The following is a 21889-nucleotide window of genomic DNA, read 5'->3' as shown; positions in this document are numbered from 1 at the left end:
CTTTACACTAGGAAAAGCCATAAGATGCAAAGGTCTCATAGCACTGCTTATTGCTTACTTACTTTAATGTTACCTACAGAGCATCTCAGACTCAACTTAACAGGAACCAGCTGTGTCAGAGCATAGTGATAACTTGGCCCTCAGTAGTTCCCCACGGAGCACTGAGCCATTGATGTACTCCCAATCAATTCCTACACAGTTACAGTTCAGTGAGCTATTTAAGGAAAAAGATCACTGTGTAAAGCAAGAGGGATATTCAAAGAGAACATATTGAGAAATAAAGAACTAAAAGCAAGGCAAAACCTTAAGTACTGGAGATGGGCCTGGCACAGAGAAGATGGGAAAGAAGAGAGAAGGAATAAAAAGGTATGAAAGATACAAATCTCTGTAGTAGAACTCCTTAGATAAATGAGAAAGAGATTCACATCAGCACTACTATTTGATATTTCTAATGCTTTTAATGTGGAAAAGCACTTAAATTCTTTAATTTCTCTTCCTATGTACACGTGCAAAACCTAAATCACTGGGGTAAGTCAAGTGCTCGGGAAAACCATTTGAAAAAAATACAGTAAGTTTCAGTGATTAAAATAATACAGCTAATCTTTTCAGTGAGAATTTCTGCTTTTAACTTAATGACTATATTATGTATGTAGGGTGGTGATGATTGAGTTTAAATAACTCAGTCAGTCAAATGGAGCACAACATGCCAAGGATATTCAGATAGACTATTAATAAAATCTTTGTTGTTTGTTCCAATTTCAATATAAGAGCTAACTTCTTGTCCTTGGACTATTTTTATAATATTTCTTAAGCATGTATTTTTTACAGAAACAAAATATACTTTTAAAAACATATATATCAGTAGAATTATTTACATTCTCTTAATACTATTTCCATGGATAACTAAAAAGGCAAACCAATGGATTTTTTGGTCAAAATGCAGTGCCTAAAAGTAAAAATATATTTTAAAGATAAAAATGGCAATCAATTTAATTTTTCCTCACATGAACTGAAATTTATTTTCATTTGGAACGTTTAATCACGGGATTAGCTTGTGCTCTTCTTTCCATCCCAATATTATTCATCCTGATATTATCACTTACAAATGTTTAACGTAATTAGCTGCAATGTTAGAAATCCAAGCAGTCTAGAAGCTTCCTCCAAGTAAGCCAGTGAAGAGTTGCTTTCAAGAACTGCTCTTACACATTGCAGTTAAATTCTAATTCCCTAGTTCCAAAATGTAATCACAGAAAACATATACTTTTATTGGACAAAAAAAAAAAGCCCAAAGATCTGAAGATGGAAAGAAATAAAATCAGAATTGTAGTTGAGTAGAACATATCCTAAATATCCAAAGGTTTTTGAACTGCTTCTGAAAATGTCCAAATGGTAACACCTGCAAGCCACAGCCTTTTAAAAACATTTGGGTTTCAGTTTGAAGAGGTTCTGACAGCAGTGTTTTAAAAAAAAAGGATGCAAGATAAAGGCTCCTAATACTGCTGTTTATGAGAAAAAAACCATTCTCTTCCAGAAAACTGTAGTTTAACAGAATCCATTCTATATACGTTAAAATAGAGCCAAAGTTCAATTTAAAGTGCTGTTGCACACTTTACCAAAGCTCTTGACTTCAAAATTTTTTCTCAACTGGGCTTACAAAATCCTGTATCTGTTGACCTTCAGAACAGGGTACAAGACCATTTATTCTCTCAGCTTTTTGCCTTTGTGTATGTCTGAACAAGGTGAAGAAAGAGGAAAGAAGAATAGTCTGTGGAAGTCGCTGGAATTTAAGCCAGATGATATGGACAAGAAAATTCATCTGAAATGGCTGGAGAAAGACAGATAGGCAGAATGCAATTAGTCAAATCCTCTTAGCAAGACTACCATAAGAGGAGCTTTTTTTTTCTGCTTCTCACCAGTTCAGAACAAGCACAAAAAAACAATAATACCTTTGTTTGAAATAAACAAATTTCCATTTCTGATGCAGTTGGGATTTACAGTTTTCAGTTTCTGTAACTGATTTGATTCGCTGCTCATGAAGTGAAATAATTGTAATACATTTGGTAAAACACTAACCATTGCAAATTGACTGACCCAGTATCTTGCTAATACAGACAAAGCACCACAACTGAAGCTGAATACTTCAGTAAAAGTATTAATTAGGATTCCCTTGCTTAAGTCAACTCCTGCAAAACCTTAAGAGAATATTCTTTATCTAATATTGTAGGGTTACATCATAATAATGGTCCTGAATTTTAGTTATCTTTAAACTAAGAAATTAATACCACAATATTACTTCAAGAATACTGGAGTCATACATAAAATAAAGGACAATTTTCTGACAGGCTTTTGCTTGACTGTGGCTACTGTTTGAAAACATCACAGATTGCTATATTGTGTTTGCTATATTGTATGCCAAGTAGTAGTTAAAAAAATAAAATCACTTTTGTATCTATGAAAATAGAATTTAAAATGGAATATTATGCATCATAATATCAATATCTTCATATCTGATATGAAGACTGATTGAGAAATATTTTATTGTCTTAAATTACAACATCATTTTCACATCTGTCATTTGACTCTGGTAGTTTCTTGAAATTCTTCTTGAAGGCTTTGATTCATGATTCAAATTAAAATCAAGCTTCTTATACAGAGCATAATTCAAAAAACCTGTTTCTTGTTACCCTATGGTTTCCAGAAGATAACATTAATTGTCATAGCTAGAATTTCATAGATTTAAACTCTGTTTTAAAAATATTCAGATGTGTTGTACACGTGCTTGACCTATAAGGGAGTAGTAATAGAAGTTCTTCCAGTGCAGTATCATCTATTGAGAAAGCTGTGTTCCTTTAAAGTGCACAAACAATTAAGTAAGGAAAAGAGAAATAATATGAATCAGTAGCATTTTAGTTCTTTCATTGACATCATAAATGGCTCCTCTGAGTGTTTTGATGTTGTTTTGACATAGAAATCTAATCAAAAACCCATTGTCACTTTTTTCTATTTGCAGTTGTTTTGTGTAGTATCCTTTGTGTGCCAAATCATGGTAAAAGGTTGGTTGACATTATAAAAGAAAAGATTTTTTTATCATCTCTTGTGTCTACCTGTCCATACCCATTAGGACCTGATCACAGAGATGCTTACAAATATGATGCTTACAAAATGATTCTGTCTTATTCTTTGAGAATGTCTCGCATATGTAAATTCAAGCAACTGAGGACTAATAGCTGAGTTTGTATTAATGAAAAAAAGAAAAAATATTTCAAATTTTTAAATCATCCTAGTGATCTAAGTAAATGATGGTTCTTTTGTGGTGTAAATTAGCTTTTAATCTGAAAACATTTCCACATGACCAATTCATTCTCTTACATATATACTGTATGTAACAACACCATTCATCTGAATGGTTAAGAAGAAGCAATTTATCAAAGTCTTTGTATTCATTTTCCTCAAAATACTAAAATTTTGGAGGCCTATAATTAAGTGGAATTAAGTGGACTGTTCCATGAACATTTATACATTTTCCTACAAAAACTGATACTTTCATGGATGCACATCCCACATTTAGAGCAGGGCTGCATTACTGCCTGAGACTTCATTGTTTATGGTGATGTAGAGTGGTTTAAATAGCCTAATGGATTTCCAAATATTAGCAAAGCAATTACCATGGAGACATACAAACTTTACTTGAAAAGAACTTCTGGAGGTCCAAACTCCTGTGTGGAGCTGAATTACGATAATTTTCTCCATATGAATCTCAAAAAAACTTGAGATTCTTCATTATTTTCTAAAATATTACTCTTTATTATTCTAAACAGACTTCATTATTTTCCTATGTACATTTCTTTAGTGAAAAGTCCACCATTGCCCATTCTTCTTACTATTTTCTTCTAGAAGAAGAGCTTGGTTCATCACTGGGAACATTTTGGGTAACAGTAATGTGCTATAAACTGTCTCCTCCATCTTCTCTTCATCAGACTAGTAATCCCAGTGGTTTAAATCCCTTCCTCTACAAGCTTTAGCCACACTGGCTGCTCTCTGCTGGATTTTTTTCCATTTTTCAAAACATTTTTTGAACGAGTAGTCCCAAAAGTGGACTCATTATTCCAGGAGTGGCCTCTCTGATGGTGAGCACAGACCAACACCTGCCTTTATTCTGCTAGCTGCTCCTCTCCTCTTTATCTATGCAATTTGTCATTGATTACCATGCAAATCCTTGTTCTGCTGTAGCTGCGGATAGGGAACCAAACAATTCAAAATTCTTTTCTTGAATCTGTTCTGTAGGCCTTCTCTAAATGAATCAACTGAATAACGCATCTCACCTTACCTTCCCTCACCATGAAAGGTACGAAAGATAATGATTGAGTTTTATTCATAATTTGTGTTAAAATAACAGTCCTATAACGCTGAAGTCCAAGGGGACTAATACATCATTTGGACTGACCTCCAGTATGTCAGAAGCTAATAATTTTCCCTCAGTGATATACTCTGGGCACTATCACAGGAGTCTCCTGTTTAACAGGGCTGCTCCCTTGCAACTGGTTCATGAAGGTTAAAACAAGCCATACTTCCCTCAAAGAGAGGAGAGAGAAAGAAAAAAAAAGAAGAAGAAAGATACATCACTTGCAAATGAGGCCTTGCAAGTAGACAGTGAAAACTCCTGATAAAATGAACTCAGAGACCTTTTCCCATTCTGACTCTTCCTTTCAGGAAAGAGGATACAATCTACCTCAGAGATAATTGGAAAGAGAATCATGTCAGAATGCTGAAAAAAAGGAAACAGTGAGAGGCAAGCTCAGCTGACGGCTGGGGAATGAAAAAGGAGCAATTATCCCTGTTTGCTGTGAAACTAGGTATGAGCCAAAAAATTTTATTCAGCTGAAGCATAATTTCTAATTATACTGAACAATTGCTTACATAAGTGGAAAAGAAATGAAGGAATAGTGTGTTATTTCACTAAAAATGACACAAGAAAACAGGGTCAAATATCAAGGTGAAGTTCTATAGATAAATAAACGAAAATATGGAGTATTTATAGAAACTATTTTTTCTTGTTGTTACTAGACTAGTATTAATTTATTTCCAGAAATAGGAATGCTTCATCATCACCAAAGAGAGAATGCCCTTGAGAAAAGGCTAGTTGTAGAACTATAAAATGTCACGGCTTCATAGGGAAGGAATTAACTGGACTCAGGTGAATTTCTATAAAATCCTGAATTTAACTTTCAAATACAACTCACATCCATCTAAACTGAGGCCACATTCCACTGAAAAGATGGGAAACCACCCAGGATGGACCATTAGAAACAAAAAAGTCAGTGTTAGATCTTTCTTTTTCCAGTGTTATTTTATGAAATTTTGTGAATTTTCACAATTGTCTTAGATGACTAAATTTAATATAAGCAGTCTTTCCCCATATTTCAGTTGTGTCATACCTAAAGACTCATAGCTGCTTTATATTATTAGTTGCTTTAAAACAAATTTCATTATAGTTGGGGCCCGAACTGAGTATCCAAGATGTTCTTACATTCAGCACATTTTACAAGCAATAAACCACACTAAAGTAATGTTCACAATCTTTTAATTTCAGTTTTGCTAAACAATTACGTTTGTTCATAGAATAACATATTTTTTCCGAATGTGCCAAAGCATGTGTCTGTTTATTTACAGATTCACACAGCTTTGTGAAATAATAAAATAACTAGAAGCACTTATTTTCTTTTTCATGCGGAGACAGATTAGTCTGGCTTTTCTAAGAAACTGGCAGTCCTCACCACCAGCCAGGACACTGCTTTGATTTTCACTTGTGCACAGCTGCCTTTAAAAGTGACCTTGATGGAATATGACAGGTATGAAAGCGTGAAGGAAAAGGCTCCAATGGTGATTTTCTGAAATTTTGAAGTTTAAAAGACAGAAGGAGAGAGAGGTCTGTGATTCAATCCTGACAGAGGCTGGATGTTATATCCCATGGCTGTACAGCTTCACATGAAAGTGGCTCATGATCAGTACTGGATTCCCTATTAATTAAATCATATACTAAAACTGTGTAAAACCACTTTGACTTATAAAACAATAGTTACAGACATTTAAAGATATGGTGAATCTCTCTGAATATTTTGAACTTAGAAAAACCAATTTAGTGGTCAAAAGAATGAGTATATGTCATAGGACACTCTAAAGACCAGACTGAAGGATTCTGCATCCTACAAAATGAGGTCATAAATATTTGAGTGCTGTTATCACTCAAAGAAGAATGAGTAAAAAAATGCAGGCATGTATTGTATATAAAATTATTGATAATCTGAATATCTAAACAAACTATAAGGTTCAGAGTCTGAGCTTTGCACATTTCATATATGGGTACATATATATTTATATTAGTGTCTAACAACCACTTCTTTTTACAGGTAAGTAGACAGAAGAGTAGGGAAACAGCTGAACCCTCTAGGTTTGAACAAGAAGAGGAACGTGCTTTTCTTTTCCTTCTGCCATCTATGTTTGCCTCATCTGGTCAGAACTTTTTTAGCAAGTATGAAGAGTGATTGTCATGGAATAGACTGGAAGGGTGATTTACTTATTTGTTACAATGATTGGTAAAAAGTGGAATTTCCAAACTTCTCTGGACTGCAGATTTACATAATAGGCAGTGTCTCTATTTAACTGTACATAATGACTTGATAGCTGATAATGACTGATAGCTGATAGTAGCATCAGAAAGTGTGTTCTGGTGGCCACAATCAGCCAGGAAATCTTTCTGCATGAACCACGCTAACAAGGATGAACTTGAGTAGTTACAGTTTCCACATTTAGTGCTGTCAGATTAAACAAGCAAACAATGCTGCAGCAACACCCTCGCACTGTATTTTTTTATTGTTTGTGTAAATTTATCACAGGTTTCAGAGCTTGGTTCCTAAAGCAGTGATTTTCAGGTTTTCAAAACTTTGAAAAATTCTACACAATAATGGCTAAAATGGTATGTTAAATCAAATGTTTAAAAATATATTAGCATAGATGCTTAATGCTGGTTGAAATCTATTTCAGACAAGAATGCATCAACTTGTAAGTCTTGTATGTCAGTCTTGAAGTGTTAAAAAAAAAGCTTTTATCCATCTCATTGTCAGTTTGCTATGTTACTTCCAGGAAAACTTATAAAAATCTTGGATCCTGACTACTTTCTGTAGATTCCTTATTTCTTTGAACAGGCGAAAAAATTAACATCTGTCCCTTTCTAAAGACATGAAATTTTGTTTTTCATTCCCTAATTAATAAAAAAGTGTCAAAAATATTGCTAACTTATCCCTTCCTTTAATTCATCTGATAGACAAGCACTTCAGAGGCGATTAAAAGATGGGTAATTAAGCAATTTCTCAGGCCTTATGTGTTATGATATGAAGTAAATAATCAAAATTAAACAAAATTTGAAATTTGAAAGTGTGGACAAAAAGCAATTACGATCCAAAAACCTTTTCTATCTTTGAAAGTAACTGTTCCCCAGCTTTGCCTTAGTCTCACTGGTAGCAATATTTTAACATCCCAAAACCCAGAAATGCTTGATTCTTAGTCTGAACTAGACTACCAAAAGCAATGCTTATGAACCATGATAGAGATTTGGGGGAAAAATCAGTGAACACATGAAGAGGGCAGACTGTTAGTGACTCTCCTTTTTTTATCATTGCACAGGAAGATTTCTAATAACTTTTCCATTTATATCTTTACAATGAACAATGATTCCTAGCCTTGAATGTACAAACCCATAAACCTGCAAAACCAAACCATAACACAGCAACATGTTTCATGTATAGCAAAGCTGCTTTTGGCCAAGCATCTAGTTTCGCACCTTTCCCTGTATTTTAATTTATTCCTTCTCTATCTATGCACAGTGGCATTCATGAGAACTAATTCACTTGACAATAGAGAAGGAGACAAACAAAAATAGTCATTTTAACATTCTAGCATTTCCCTGAAATATTTCTAAAAGAATCACAATAACTATGTCATTACATATACAAAATACGTGATTGTATGGGGTGCTAGAAAGGTTTTCCTGGCATGTGTATGTACTGACCTACATAATTCATGAATGGTGAAGAATAGGACCATTATATGAGGCAAAATGAAGACAGCATTGAAAATAATACCAAACTTCACAAGATGTCTGTAGCAAGCTTAGCTTTTCAGTGAATCAAATAGATTTTATTCAAAGCTTAGAAAGTACAAGGTCAGACAGTTTATTAAAATGGAGATATAATAAATAGATAGATTCATGCCCCATACTGAAATTCATGCGAACTTCATTGGGTTAAGTGGTAGGTCCAGCTGTGTGAAAAATATCAGCATTTGGCCCCTTGCCACAAGTCATTTTAGTAACATCTCTATTATTTTTCCAAAGGCTGCCAGGGCAGTTCACAATGCAAAGCCAAATGATCCACCTCTTCCACTTCATGTTGTGCACCAGATGTTGATACTTTTGTAGACACTAAGTGCCCTTTATTCCATAAGGATGTAGTTTTACAGCAATGTGGCCCTTAGTGATCTTTCCTGTTGTGCATCTATTTACTCCAGATAATGTCTAAAGAATCAAACTTCCTAATTTACTTCTCAGATAACAAATTGTTGTACTTTGGTGCCTGCAGCTGAAGAGTCTGCTGGTGTGAAGACATTAATAACAGGTTAGTAAAAACCCTAAGTCAATTACTGTGTTTGAAAAACCAGGGTCCAGATGTATTTCTCCTTAGTGTACCTTTACATTCTAGCAGAATAAAGTTGGATATTTAAAAAATAGTTTGGGTGAAAACCATGCCATTTTAGTTGTCGTCCAAAATATTTGTCTGTCAACAGGTAGGATCTCAGTCAGCAACAAATCACAAACTATATCAAATAAGCTTGTTTAGCAGTTTGAATTATGCTTTACTTTACTGTACAGATTTTTGTAGTGGGTTCACAACAGCCATATGCTAGACTGAAGAATGTCAAATTGACACTACAGATAGTGGGAAGCCTTACACTCTGTATAAACAAAAGTAATAACTGCTGAAGTACATGTAGGGGTGTGCTGGGAAGAAAACAATTTTCATTAATAAAGGAAGAAAAAAGCCTTATGCTAATTAAAAACCAGACTCCAAATAAAACAGTGAATTTCAATAGAAATTCAGAAAGAAAGATTCAATGGGTCTTAGGTCTCCTAAAAACCAAGCAAAAAGTTTGGTTTTAAGAATATCTTTGGTTAGGATGCTCTTCTTTGTTAAAACACGAAAAACGTTGTTGGCCGGCTGATGTTAAAACAGACCTTCTGATCTAATCTTTGTTTACTTTATATGCAATAACCCTTTACATTCACTCATTTATTTTCTAAAAAATATCTTCTTAATGCCTTGAGAGGCTACCTAGAACAGAGGCTAGGTAGTTTTAAAGGAATAAAGTAGGTATTTATTAAAAAGGCTACACTTTGGGCAGTACAAGAGCCTGGCCGATGAAACACCTAAGACGGATGAAATGCTATGAGTTTTCACACTTGTATAAGTTTAATCCATTTGCATATTGGGGTTAATTGTCCAATTACAGCTTCAGGTTATGAAATCCTGTCCTCTTAGATTGTCCTCCTCAGTTTGCTCTTTATACTTTTTGGCCCTGAAGCTGCAATGGTGTCCTTGGTTCTCAAGCTGGAAAAAGACTATTTTGTCTGACTAAAATGTGAAGAGAACTTGCCAGCACTTTATATGAAGTTCAGAGTTATGCACTAATGCAGTACAGAGTCTGGAAAACATGAAAGCTAAATGTTAAGGTATCATTCTGAATATGACAAACGGGTAGTTGTATGTGCTCAGGTTTTGCTTTGTCAACCACAATTCAAGGTAACAGAATAATGGTTACCAGCAAGCATTCCTTGACTTAAATACAGCAAATTCAGATGCTGGGAAAACTGAGACACCATAACAAGTGGCTTAGCTCCTCTGTCTTTCTTCCGACTTAAGACAGAGTTTCTTTGAGGTGGATGGGCCAAGTGCAGGCAAAGCATGTTTTGAAAAGGCAGCAAATGTTTTGAAAAGACAGTTTATGAAATTAATGGCTTTCTAGCATGCAGTAAGGTGCTGGGGTACATGACTGAACTACAACAGTCATAGAAAAAATATCACAGTAACAGTCCTTGTGAATCTTTCACCCCACTATTTCTAAGCAAAGTAGGTTCTATTTTTCAAATAATCTGATCAATGTTGATATAAAAACGTCAGAAAACAATGGAAGATTTTCCCATAATGAATGATTTTCACATAAAATCATTATCATCAAAAGTGGAAAAAATGTATCTAACCAAGTTAGAGAGATATGATCTTCACAGGTAAGATCTAAAGGATCTGTTATTTATTCTAATATTCTACTATTCAATGATACAGAATTAAATTCTCTTTTATGAAAGTGTACCTAGGAGAAAACCATATATTATGCATCTGAAAATATCAAATAAAGGTGTTGTGGCAATAAAGGCAAAAATTTGCACTTAGAATTTTTCAAAATTAACATTTACCTACCAGACAGTTCTCAGTGTGTTTTCAGATCAGCAATTCTTCATAGCAATGTCAAAAGCATCTCGAAGAAGTAAGCATTAATTTTAGAAATATAAAGCTTAGCTCATAGGTACATGAACAAGGTATGCTTCAGACTGCTGGAAACAAAGTATATCAGCTTGTAGATATACTACTCTTCCTAGCTTTAGCAAAGTGACAATTAAGTGCAGACTGTGGGTTCAAATAAAAAGTTCCCTAGAAATAAATAAATTACATGACCCTAAAAGTAAAATGGTACCTTGTATTCATTAACAAAATTCTCTATTATCACTCAGCTGCATAGAGAGTATTTTTTTATAGTGGTAGGGTCAGAAGATCCAGCAGTCCAAAGGTGATACATCTGTGAAAGCCTTTCAAGCGCTCAGATAAAGCATGCAACAAGCCTTCTAACATGACCACTTCTAACATGACCACAATTCTATTTTCTTTCTGTCCTTAACTTGTTTTGTTTATTATCAGAGCAGGTATGTTATAACAATTAGAGCTTCTGATGCAACCTGATCTCAGAGAAATAAGCAAAGAGAACAACTATGCTATTAATTCAAAGATAAATTTTTTCTCTCTGAGAACTGTCTGGTAACTCAAAGGAAAATGTGGCTGAATGCTGATAAATTTCTCTGAACAGAGTGACAGAATTAGCACCAACCCTCTGAAAGTATTACTGTTGTTGTAAGTGGATTTTCTGTACCTTTGTTTCTTTTGTGGGTCTGGAAGAGCACTTTGACATTTCACCATATGCACAGTGTATTATGTGTCAAGGAACTAGTGGATATAACAGTTTTAGCTCATTTTGTTTTTCATAAGGAAGAAACCTTTGCTGTGATGCTGGTTTCTTTCATACAGATTTACTACTACATTATTTTATTCTCCTTTTACCTAGGAACAAAACCTTAATTTCATATCTCAGTGAAAATTAATTCTTTGGCATCACTAGCCTAGGAAGCCCTCTGGGGCCAGCTATTTTCAGCGCTGCCATTTTACAAGCATTGCAATCACAGATATATGATTAGGTAAACTTACAAATTGTGGTAGATGTAAGAAGATTGAATGTTTTTTGTTCTTTACATGTCACATATATTTTGCACAAATATTGTCTCATCTTTGTTTCTACTCTTCATCACTGTGGAACTGATTAATTGATTGATTGATTGATTGATTGATTGTGTTAATTCACAGCAATTTTTTTATTTATAGCAATATTTTTTGTCCGCTGTCTTGCCAGGATCAGCAAAACAGCCCTATAAAAAGTAGAAATCCTGGCAGGAACTACACTCCTCTGATAATTACTGGACTACCCTTATGTGTCTGTCTTTCTTTTAGTGCAGATACTAGAGCTGTAAAATCACAAAACCTTTCAGTCTGGGATGGACCTTGGGAAGGCATCTTGCACAACCTGTAGCCCAAAACATGGTCAATACTGAGTTCAGGCCAGAATGTTTAGGACATTTTATAGTCCAGAGTTAAAATTTTCAAAGATGGAGATTCCCCAGCCACTCTGGATATCTTGTTCCAAGATGTAAGATGATAGGGCATTAACAGGATTCTGTGTATGGGATTTGACTGGAGAATATAAATTCATTCATCCAGGCCTGATTTCTTGGCTTCAGAAAATCTCCTTTCTGGCAGACTAAGGCCAGCAGTTTGTACTGATGTACTTCTGGTCACTGAATTCTGCAGGGATGATGAGCTCCATCATTAGAATACTGATTTTCTCCAACAAATGTCCATCAGGGCTAAAGGAGACAAGAAATACATTTCATTGCTTTCCATCCAGGAGTTTTATTCTTACTGAAAATACAAGATAATAGCTATATTATCTAAATAATTTCCTGTCTCTTCAAGACTACATCATCTTAGATTTTTTTGGAGTGGATCCATTCTTCTGTGTTCCTCTGAAATGTCTGTGCGGGAAAAAAAGGTTAGAACACCACAAACACAGTTTATGCCTAATATCCAGGTGATATTGCTAACCTGAGTTTTCATTTTACTACAGGTAGAATGCAATGTGTCTGGAGACTACCTTGCTTGGAAACAAAGCAGGGCTTGGTAAAAAATCAAGTACTTTAGGAGCTGTTTCTCTAACACTGATTTAATCTACATTACATTAGGAATTAACTGAATGGTTTGACTGATGAACCTACATATCCTGAGCTCCACCTATAGCAAGTGAAAACACCACTACAAAATTGTTCAGATTTATGTAGGCTTAGAAATTACCTTTGGAAGGTAAGTGTGATTATTGTTCAAAACTAGGAAACCCTGTTGAGGGCCATGAATGAACACTGCAATTGAATCAGTTTTTACCTTTTGCCATCAAGTCAAGAGCCATCTTCTATGTTGCAGCAGCAGCATTGGAGATGATAATGCATAATTTTTCAGGGGAAAGTAGTTTTTTGCAGTGGAAGATGTACACTTCAAAGAACTCAGCCTCTAAGTTCAGGTCGAAATTTCCTCAATACCAGGTCCTCAGACAAGTACAGCTGGCTGGTTTATTGGAACAAAATGTTTGACATCAGTGCAGTAAATAAACATGACAAGTTTGTTTCAGCTGATCCAAAACAAAATTTGTTTTTGAATTTGTTCACGGAGAAAATTGTCAAAACCAAGTCTAAACTGCAAGTCAAACAAAAATGATCGATTTATTTAGACATCTGATTCAGCAAGGCTTCAGCCCTAAATTTTTGAGCACAGCCCTGTTGTAATTACTAATAGTTGTTATAAGCCAGACCTGAGGCCCTACTTAGTAAATCTCAGGTTGTGTACACAGAAAAACAAGACTATGCCCAGCAGCCATGTGTGACCATGCATCTGCTTTATGTGCGGGTCATCAGAAATATGCATCAGAAATAGCAACTGGCTGTAGCCATGCGGGGGAGTGTTTCCATCAAAGGCTGTCCTCTCTCTGCTTTTTCTGAATCCTTTGAACATAGCTTCCAACCTGCACAGCAGAAGCTGCTCAAAGTCACCAGCTCTATTCCACTTAAAACCAATCTTTTTCCTCAGAGCAGTGACATGTAGAATATACGTCAAAAGTATTCTGCAATTAGCAGCCAGTATACAACAGTACAAAATTTGAAACTTAAGATCACCATGTATCTCAGGATCAGGACATCACCTCCCATACCAAGACAAAAAAGGCTTCTTCTCTGACATGTCATTGATGAAAATGAGCATAACCAGTATGCATGTGTTTTTAAAGAGCCACATACCCATCCCTTCCCCAGAAAATTACAATCCAACTAATCAAAACATTTTAGTGAGTAGCCAGTTTACACACTGAAGAAAAGTGATTATATTATTAAACCAGTAAATAGAATAGAATAGAATAGAATAGAATAGAATAGAATAGAATAGAATAGAATAGAATAGAATAGAATAGGATTGAATATTGGTCTCCCTGTTGATTTTTGTTTCATACCATGGGAAATCTCAGGAACATATCTGAATATTAATAAACCAAAAATCCTCAAGGATAAAAAATATCCATATATGTTCTAATATACCTGGTACCTCCTCCAGGAGATAAACCAATATACGATTTTTTTTTTCATTCACACATTTCATTTCATTTCATTTCATTTCATTTCATTTCATTTCATTTCATTTCATTTCATTTCATTCCTTTCTGGTTTTGTGTCCTTAATAGCCAAAGCAATGCAAATTAATTTCTTGTTCCCTTCTATATCTAGATAAATTAAGTAGTTTTTATTTTTCTCATAAGTATATAAATTTCCCATATTGAAATAGGTACTAAAGAGGGGAATACTCTAGATTTAACTGGAATAAAAAATAAATCTCCTTCTCTTTGCAGTATAACAAAACAAAACAAAACAAAAAGGAAAAAGAGAAAGAGAGTTCTACCTAGTAAAATCCCTTTCTATGATGTACTGATGCACTTCTGGTTTTCTGTATTGTGATCCTCCTGAAAATAGAAACTTTATGTTTAATTGATTTATTTGTAATGATTCTGGCTTAGGGAAGAGACTCTTTGAAGCTGATTGATTACTGCAACAAGCTTAAGATTTCATACCACAAGAAACCTTTTTGTACTAATAAACAGTGGGACAATAAAGCTCTGGGGCATGGTGTTTCCCTTCACATTAAAGTGAGGATTTGCAACATAAGTATGTGAGGGACATAGTTTATGTGCTCCCAAGAAGCAGACATAATGAACTATTTCTTTTAATGGCAGATTATCCCTGTTTCTATTTCCTGGAGTGAAGACCTCGCAAATTGATGTATCTGTCCTCTGAGGTTTTCAGAGAGGCATTATGGCATTTTAAAATATTAATATGAGAGTACATTTAGCTGAAAGTAGCTAGCCTGGTAGTCTCTTGTGGCTGCCATACAGGTCACCAGAGACCTCCTGTCTCTCAAGGCAAATGATTTACTCTAAGTGTATCATTAAGATATACTTTTTTTGAATTTATGATAGTGCTTTCTTACAAAGTTATACCTTTTCTATAAAAATTTAAGCATTTTTATGCTATTTTCTCCCTTCACTCACTGTTCCTTAAAAACCTGGTCAGTGTCACGGGCAAATTGAAACTGCCACCCCCTGCACTGCAGTAGTGGGTCTGTGTTGAACACTGATTAGCTAGGACTGGATGTCACATCTTGTTATAACTGTACATAGCTGAAAAATTTCCTAGGAGATTTGAAAAGAACTGCAATTATTCCTCCAATGTAAAAAAGAAAAAAAAAAAAAAAAAAAAAAAAGAGGGAAAGAGAGAGGAAGAGAGGGAAGAAAGAAAAAGAAAGAGAGGAAGAGAGAAAGAGACGAAGAGACAAAGAGAGAAAAGGAATGAGAGAATGAAAGAGTGAGAAAAGGAATGAGAGGGAGAAAGAAAGAGACAGAGAAAAAGTAGAGAGTGAAAGAGAGAAGGAAAGAAAGAGAAAGAGAAAGAGAGGAAAGAGGAAGAGGAAGAGGAAGAGGAAGAGAAAGAGAAAGAGAAAGAGAAAGAGAAAGAGAAAGAGAAAGAGAAAGAGAAAGAGAAAGAGAAAGAGAAAGAGAAAGAGAAAGAGAAAGAGAAAGAGAAAGAGAAAGAGAAAGAGAAAGAGAAAGAGAAAGAGAAAGAAAGAGAAAGAGAAAGAGAAAGAGAAAGAGAGAAGGAAAGAAAGAGAAAGAGAAAGAGAGGAAAGAGAAAGAGGAAGAGGAAGAGGAAGAGGAAGAGGAAGAGGAAGAGGAAGAGAAAGAGAAAGAGAAAGAGAAAGAGAAAGAGAAAGAGAAAGAGAAAGAGAAAGAGAAAGAGAAAGAGAAAGAGAAAGAGAAAGAGAAAGGGAGAAAGAAAGAGAGAAAGAAAGAGAAAAGAAAGAGAGAAAGAAAGGAAGGAAGGGAGGAAGGAAGGAAGGAAGAGAGAGAGAGAAAGAAAGAGAGAAAAAAAGAAAAAGAAAGAAAGAAAGAAAGAAAGAAAGAAAGAAAGAAAGAAAGAAAGAAAGAAAGAAAGAAAGAAAGAAAGAAAGAAAGAAAGAAAGAAAAGAAAGAAAGAAAGAAAAAGAAAGAAAGAAAGAAAGAAAGAAAGAAAGAAAGAAAGAAAGAAAGAAAGAAAGAAAGAAAGAAAGAAAGAGAAAGAAAGAAAGAAAAAGAAAATCTCAAATGCAATAAATTTCTAGATTAAAGAAATGGAAAAGTAGTAATTAAAGACATAGCAACATATCAGCTGAACATTTTCCTCTTATGGGAAATCTAATATATGGTTGCCTATTTCACGTTTTCTTCTCCATGAGATATGATATTAAGGGTAAGTCTGTGACCTTCAGAACTTCTAGAGGAGTATCATCCGCTCAGCTTAGTGTTATTAAAAAAAGGAAAGCAGACAGAAGCAATTTATATTTGCTGAAATGGTATTGGGTTTGGTACTTTCCCATTCATGTATCAATGCACACAGATTTTGTCTTTTTACAAGTGGCAGAGCTTGATTCTTCCCACATATCTGTTCTTAGAAGATCATAGACATGGTTAAGGAGAGGAAGGCTTCTCAAAGAGGTGGTTTTCTGAAAAGCAATCCAAGACTAGCTTGGATTTAGTTTAACATGAAAATCAGTGTTAAGCTCCAGAAGTGTAGGATCATGGCCCAGAATATTAGAGGTTAATTTAAATATTGGTCGTTGTTTTTTGTCTTGATTTATTTAATCCTAAACTGATCAAAGTAACATACTATTATAATGTAATAGCTGAAATGTAGTTTTTCTATATTTATAGTACTGCATTTGAAGCATACCTGCTAGATTTCTCCTCTGTGTTGTTAGTCTGTTTTGGTTCAGTCATCTACAGAAGGAGAAAAGTACAGAGATTACATCTGAATTTGGTCCAAAACTGAAGCCTCTGAGAGAACAGCATAGTGCTTGAATATACAATGCATTCCCAAGAAAATAATCAAAAGATAAATTAAATAGTAATTTTAAATCTTTAAATTCTAGCACAGTTTAAAACCATGTTCAGAACCTGGGACAGACACTGAAATTTTTGAGAAAGACCACAGCCCCCACAATTTTATGTCAGCTGATGCTTTGGTCCCCGGTATGTGTGCCACAGTGTTACTGCCCATTTCTGTAAGCACTAGTATCCTCTACAGCATGTGCAGCAGCAAAGAGCAGCAGATGGGCCTCTGCTAAAGGCAGAAGACCCTCGGGTGTCTGCATGCGGGAAAAACGTGTCCATGTGGCTTCCTAGCAAGACATTAGATTGCTGCCACCTGCTCCTCCACACCACTGCCAGGGCTGGCTCCGTGCTGCAGAGCAGGATGCAGAGGGAGGTGGGGAATAGGTACAGCCAGCCATCCCAGATGATGTGCTCCCCTTCCAAAGCTGTGGGATTTTAGATAGCTGCACAGTCACTGCCAAAAGGCAACATCAACTCAGAATGCCCTGTTCAGCCCTGGGGAGCTTGCCCCGGGTGCAGCTGTGGCCACATGCTCGGCCCTGCGGGGCACTCGTGGCAGAGGTGGCGCAGCACGAGCAGCCCAAGTCGCGCAGAGTGGCAGCTTGTGAGTCCATGTGCTGGTTTCCCAATGGTTTTTCCCAGCTGTAAAACCCACCTGTGCTTGGCTCTGTGTGCTTTTTCCTCTATACATAAGGCAGATTGCGTTGCACTTCACATCTGCAGAGGAAAACTGGGTGAAATTTTAGAACCGCCTGTTCTGAGCTCTAGGACATGGTCAATGTTCATTTCAAGTTAATCTACACAAAGGTGTTTCCACTTTTCTGTTGTCAGCTTTACATTCATGTATGTAAGCAGTATGACAAAATTTGCAAATAGAAAACAACAGTATGATACAATCTTCAAATAGAAAATAATTGACCAGGGAATTTAATTTTTTTTTAACACTTAGCTATTAATTTTGATATTTCGAATTTTTGACAAAATTCCTACTAAAAAGTGGAATAATGTCTAAAAATTGTGTCCACGTGAAGAGAAAAAATAGATATTTAAAAACCAGACTTTTGGCCCAATTATAAATTTTTGAGGCTTTTCTATTTTTTTTTGAAGAATTTAATATTCTTTTTTTTTTGCTTTTGTTTTCACATTATTTTGACCCTTCTAACTTGCAAAGAAACAAACATTTTCCATTTTCTACATGACAAAACGTATTTAAGAAAAAAAAAACACTTTTCAAAAATAGAGGGAGGAAGGTAGAAGAAAAATACAAGGAAAATAAGAAGCTCAACAGTCCTCAAAAAAGGTTGGAATACTGATTAATGGATAAACTCTTCATACATTTATCATTCTTATCTAAGTTATCAAATAAAGTGAAAATTATGAACTCTCTAGACTTACACAGAATGACTTGCCAGTTTTCTAATTTTTGAGCAATTCCATTGATAAAAAACTTATTTCAGATGGCTAAAGAGCCTTTTAGATAAGTGTTTTACAAGTGTCTTTAGAGAAACTGTAAGAGATAGAATATTTCACTTTTGAGGGTTTTTTTATACATAATTACATTTGCCTAGACACATCTGTATTTCTGTGTTAATTTAAATGGTTAGAAAATACCAGCAAGGATCATAAATGTAATAGAAAGTCCTGAATAACACAGACAGCCCTACTCTTTCATTCACACTTTTTCTGTTTTTTCTTGAAACTATTCTGAGAATGATATTATTAAATGTATCTTAACCAGCATAATTCCATTTCATATTACTAGAGAATTCACATCGCAGGAAGTGCAAAGACTGATGGGTACTCTTGTGATTCTTTTCCTCCATTTTTCATGTACATATTTTTGGTGGGTTTTCTTTTTTTTTTTCATGATGATCTGTTCCAAATGTGGCTAACTATATAAGTTTATATACAGTTATATAAACTTATAAATATAAATAAGGGTATATAAAGGGTTATATAAATAAAGGTATGCAACCTGATGATGCTACTGCTCAGCGAATCACAAAATTATTCTGTTGGCAAACAGTACAAATAATTTCTCTTTCTGTATTTCAGCTATGCCAATTGTGAGTACAAATATCCATGTTTAACATCCCATATGAACTGCAGGAAGAAGCAGACAGCTTAAGAAAGCTCCTTAAATATGATATGAGGAAAAGTAACAGTGATAGCTCCTGCAATGATAAGTATGAGTGCTCCACTTGCAGAACAGATAATACAGGGATCTTGTCAACTGTAGTCTGTGGGACAACAACTTCAGAGCACAGCCAGCCTCTTCTCATTATGGTGAGGGAGCACTTGTATCTTCTGCCCATCGAGTGTTTAGAGTGCATACTAAGTGATATTGAAAGGCTTTTTATCAGCAATCAGTTCAAAAAAAGTTAAGCACTTTACTTGCCTAATAATTAATCTTAAATGCATCTTTGAATTTAACTCTGGCCAGAAGATTGAATGTTATCTTGGAAAATAAAAAAGAAAAAGGTAAAGCTGAAAAAAAAGAAAAAGATAAAACCAGAGCAATGGGAACTAAAGGGATTATTAAAACTTGGGTTTTTTGTTTATTTGCCTCATACTTTTAAAATATTGGCCACTAAGCTTACATCTGAGGATAGTGGTTTTTCCTCATATTTAACATATGTAACATATTTAATATTCAAGAAGAAAAAGCAAATACTTTTTCCTTCATTTATAAGGGAAATTATGCCTATGTGCATATAAAAACTCTTTACTTTTCATCAAATCCTTATTAGTGACTTTTGTTTATCAAAGGAATAGTGATGTTCAGTATCTGTAAGCAAGACTTCTCCTTCAATATGACTCTTATCTTGAATCTGCCTTTGCTTGTTTAGCCCATAAAAGATGGTGCTATTGCAGAGCTGGGTCTGCTTCTTGACATTCCTCAGGTGAAGCAGCCAGCTTCCTCTGGACTTTCAGGGAGCTCTACATGTTCTCCTTAGAGCTAAACCTGCTCTATAGATGGCATCAGCCATGTCTGCACTTACAGACTTGGACTATTATAATGGAAATATTGTACATTTCATAAGCCATCTTTAGTTCATTCTTGCATTATTGGTTATTGTTCCATCAGTGACAGCAAGCATAATTCTTCTATTGGAATAGTAAGAGCCTAAAACTCCCAAGTAGTTTCAATATTCAGGTGGTTTAGGGCTGGATTCATCACCTAGTTTTAGTTATCTTAAGCTGATATAATCAGTATAAAATATCTGTTTGTGCTCTTTCATAGTGGGGGGATTCCAGCATCTGAAGAGCAATCTATCCATGTAACTTTGACACTGACATTATGAAATAGGAATATCTGTCCAGGCATATCCATTTTATTTCTCTGATGACTGTAGAAGAAAGCAAAACTACCTTAGAACTACTTGCAGGAACTGAAGTAGGATGAAGCTGAGTCTTGCTTATCACAAAGACATATTTTGAGCATAAACACTTACTTTTGGATTCTGATGACCGTGTTTCAATTGCCAGTTTTTCCTTCCTTTAAAAACATCCCTGGAAAATAGAAACCAACAATACATGTTGAAGTGAGATTGACATTGACTTAAACAAAAAGGAATACATTGGTATAGGTTCTACTGGTGCAAAATTAAACAATTAATTTTTGTAAAATTACAAATTTAAATATTGTTTAAGAATAAGGAGATATGAAATGCATGGCCTATGAGACAGTTATGCACCTATTTTTAAAATTGGAACTGGTCCTGTTAAATATTCTCAAATATTTGGTTTATTATTACAAATATATCAGTCAAAATCTGCTCTAGATTTAGTTGTGGTCAGTGCAATTTCTCCTATTTTGCACCAAAACATGACAGAAGAATCAGTAAATCTCAGTACTATGCACCTACATAGTCTCACATTGTGCAAAATGAAATTTCTTAATATAGCTACTTGGAGTTCTTATTTATAATATAAGGACTTTTCTCATTATATATGTAAAATTAATGTTTAATGTTATGAGATAGTGAAAATTTTGATACGGGTTTATTGAATTCAGGATCCGTCGCACTTAAGCACTTGACATATCTTTTCTATGCAAATTATCTGAGAAGAACATAAGTCATTTTTAATAAATGTGGGGAAAGGGTCTGAGGTGAAATGAGGTTGGTGGTTGGGGCTCAGATTCTAATAAGATAAATTAAGGCTACTCACTCAGCTAACACTCAGTGCAGTTGTCAGCACTCCTGGTTTTAAAAAGGAAAGAAGATCGAAGAAAAGATTTAAAGATGAATGAGCCATGTAGGCTAAAAGCCCCTCTCCTTTCAGTAGGTAGTGATTCTACAGGGTCAAAGTTGAGGAGTGATGGGAAGAGTATTAAGAAATCTAGCAATTTAGAATGGAGATATATTCTCAAAGACATCAATTATATCTTCAGAAGGTATAAATTTGGATTCAAAAGGGCTACTTTTTCTGGACATAGCAGAGAAAGTGGCCTGATCCTTGAACCTAAGTCTGGATTTTCAATTTTCCAATAAGTTTCCAAATTTTGATGGAGAGCAATTAACTTGTGTAGTCCTGCATCCCATTCTCATACAGTCCTCCACGTCACTTCAGAGAGCTACATACATGATAGCACCATACAACAGGATGTTGGATTTTCAGATTGCATATTTGATAAGTTACACCACTGAAACCAGAGTGTTAATTCTTTACAGTGATGTTTATAGAGTAGATGGTGTAACATATATAGAGCACTGTAAATAGGTCAGGTTTTATTGTTTATTTTAACAAATGGATAGGGTTGCATTAGCATTGCAGAAAATGTATAAATATTGATTTGAAAACCTGGTGAGCACAATAGAAGAGCAACCCTTGTAACCCTTTTAGAGAAATCCAGCCATAAATAAAGTTCATCTCCATTTTTCAACAAAACAATTAATACATAATTCATCCCAAAAGTATTATCATGCCTATTGGTACCAAT

At 34.9% G+C, this 21889-nt stretch overlaps 1 long non-coding RNA gene across 1 annotated transcript; it reads left to right on the top strand.

Moving 5' to 3' along the window:
• The first annotated feature begins 204 nt into the window (after window positions 1-204).
• Window positions 205-5842, top strand: LOC135459304 (uncharacterized). The gene is made up of 3 exons (XR_010443009.1): window positions 205-366; window positions 4711-4853; window positions 5738-5842. It is a non-coding gene; the product is annotated as an uncharacterized LOC135459304 (long non-coding RNA).
• The last annotated feature ends 16047 nt before the right edge of the window (window positions 5843-21889 follow it).

This window comes from Zonotrichia leucophrys, chromosome Z (assembly GCF_028769735.1).
Source record: "Zonotrichia leucophrys gambelii isolate GWCS_2022_RI chromosome Z, RI_Zleu_2.0, whole genome shotgun sequence".
In the NCBI taxonomy this organism is placed as follows: Eukaryota; Metazoa; Chordata; class Aves; order Passeriformes; family Passerellidae; genus Zonotrichia; species Zonotrichia leucophrys.
This window is presented reverse-complemented; position numbering and strand designations above follow the sequence as displayed.